The sequence below is a fragment of the Buceros rhinoceros genome, unplaced genomic scaffold, assembly GCF_000710305.1.
Source record: "Buceros rhinoceros silvestris isolate BGI_N320 unplaced genomic scaffold, ASM71030v1 scaffold16504, whole genome shotgun sequence".
Taxonomy (NCBI): domain Eukaryota; kingdom Metazoa; phylum Chordata; class Aves; order Bucerotiformes; family Bucerotidae; genus Buceros; species Buceros rhinoceros.
The window spans coordinates 8,651-11,153 of record NW_010410183.1 but is presented as its reverse complement, the minus strand read 5'-3'; the positions used below and the strand labels follow the sequence as shown (position 1 = coordinate 11,153).

Here is a 2,503-nt window from a genome sequence, read left to right as displayed (position 1 = left end):
GAGATATATTAGTTGTTCTGCCTTAGCCTCTAACTACTGCCACCTGCAGGAGTGTGAGGTCACTCCAGAAAGTGTCTGGGAATATAAAGATCCCATAATAAGACATATATATTTAATATACTGAGGAATTATGTACATTTGACAGACAGATACACTTTTGCAGGTGCCAGAGACTGGAGACCTGTCATCTGTAATTAGCATCTTCTCTAGTGAAAGATTTGAGGAAGAAGCAAACCATCAGCTAGAAGCTCCAGAAACAGGAGAACTCTACCACATGCTTTCTAAACAAGTAAATCCCAAAGTAATATAAATACCTTACCACTTCAAAATTCACAAATGGCACCTTGTCTAAACCTTGCCTATCAGAAGTTACAACCTGAATTTTGTGCTGTTAAGCAGAAGCCTGTTGAGAATCTGGTAGGAGTGCAGCATTATAGGTAACCAAGAGACAAAACAGAGTCCCACTATCCATACCTTTTTTGATCTGAAGGATTTTCAGAAGATGATAGCAAGGATAAGCTCTCCTGCCAATAGAAAGCACAAGCCTTCCATCCTAGAAGGACAGGCTGTAGAATGATCCCCCATGTTCATAAAGGGAGTCTGATTCAAGTTACACATACCATTTTTTTTTTTCACACAACTTTAAATGGAGTTTGCTATGGTATCTCTCCTGCTTCGTGTCATATTTGCTCCTCTCTAACACCAGGATACAGGACTGTAAGATGACTTGAGATTCTATTCCATTTATAAAGCAAGTTTTTAAAAAGATCTTTTTCACTTGCATCTCCTTCCTTGAAAGGTATAAGGTTTAAAAAAAGATAACAGAACAAGAAATGAAATATAAAGAGCCTGGGAATAGGACTTGTTTTTTTTCACTTCTCTCATCACTTTGCATCAGGACTATAGAGCAAAAGTAAAAGAGTTTCTTAAACAAGACCTAATCCTGGATGGCAGTACAGTAAGGCAAGAAGTTCAAAACAGTCATATGCAACAATTTTTTGCCCACATCCCCCAAAAACTACATTAGACATTTCAAATGCTCATAAGAGTCTGCATTTTGGTGCTCAAAAGTTGCTTCTCAGTGCAAGATAGCAAGGTTCCTCTTAAAAAAAATCCCAAGCTTTCTCCACCTAAGGCTGAGCACATTTTGGCTTGGCATGTGGAAGGCAGGGAACAGACACCACACACTAGCTTTGTCATATCATCTTATCGACAGGGGTAGCAACACAAATTTCATTGCTAAATAAAGTCCTCCCTGTTATTTGTGGGCTGACTGCAAGTGACTCCTACAAAACATTTTTTAAAATGGTTTTTGAGGTTTAACTGTTACCTTGTTTTGACACGAAAAATAATTTCAACTGAATTAATGAACTCCTTTTCTACAGCAAGAAAGGAAAGCAAAGCTGCTGTGCCAACACAATGCACTTTGAGGATTATTTGATTTTGAGGCTTTGTTGGTTTTAAGTGTGAATGGTGAGAGGATGATGCTTAGTCCTACAAGAGCATTTAAAGTTTACTATCATATCTTAAACCCCAGCAAACTTAAACCAGTGAACCTTCCCCCTCCAACTGCTTAACAGTTTGCTAGCCATTGTCATTAATCCAAAGAAGGTACTGGGAGGGAGGCTAAAGTAGTGAGAACATTAGATGGTCTTCCTAAAAGCCAAGATAAAATCCTGAACAAACCACATGCAACAACCCCAAAGCACAGTTTAAGAGATTATCAGTATTTATGACAAGAAACTTCATTGCAGTATCTCTTCTGAAGCTGTACACTCAAGCTAATCTCCTCCCCTGCCCCCTGGGGAAGGGCGGGGTTGAAAGTAAAAATCCACAAACAGACTCCCTTGCAGAGAAGGTGACTAATCAGCACCACACAGATGTCTCTGGGCACCTCCTGTATCAGAGCAGAGGAGTGCTTCTCCTTTTCCTGACACCCTTCCCCCTCCAGCATCTAACAGCTCTGTGCTGTGCTTGGGCAGAGTCTCTGTTACCCATCCAGGGAACCAGAAGCTGCTGAAGCCACAGGTATTGGAACCCTGGTCTTGCCTGACCATTTTTTTAAATGAAGATTTTGGGAGTGTTATCTTTTCTCTGTCAAAGTCATGAGAAATTGTGCAGTAGTTTCAATAGCTGTTATGGCAAGGGACATGCCTACACACGTGCACACACACGCACTTGGCTGTTAGGCTGTGGTGTCAAAATTGAAGTGACATTTCAATATTCTCTTTCTGCAGAGCTAGAGATCCCTACAAGCCATTATCTGCCAGAGAGGAGAATGTAGCAGTGTGCAGGGGGTAGGAATTTGAAGCAAGACTATCACACAAGGAAGAAAAACAACTCCCCCATATTAATTTTCTTGAGAAAACATTTTCATTGAAAATACTGATCAACAGGAGATATAGATCCTAAAAATGTCCTAGTGCCCACGGGAGCTGGTTACAGGTGTTCAGACACAGGGAGTCAGTTGTGCCAAGGAATTCTAGATTAATACAAACACGGG

At 40.6% G+C, this 2,503-nt stretch overlaps 1 protein-coding gene across 1 annotated transcript in view; it reads right to left on the bottom strand.

Moving 5' to 3' along the window:
- ESRP1 (epithelial splicing regulatory protein 1) overlaps positions 1-2,503 on the bottom strand; it is a gene marked incomplete at its 5' end in the record, with an annotated part of 21,794 nt that overhangs the window by 10,644 nt on the left and 8,647 nt on the right. The gene's annotated exons all lie outside the window — the stretch shown is intronic.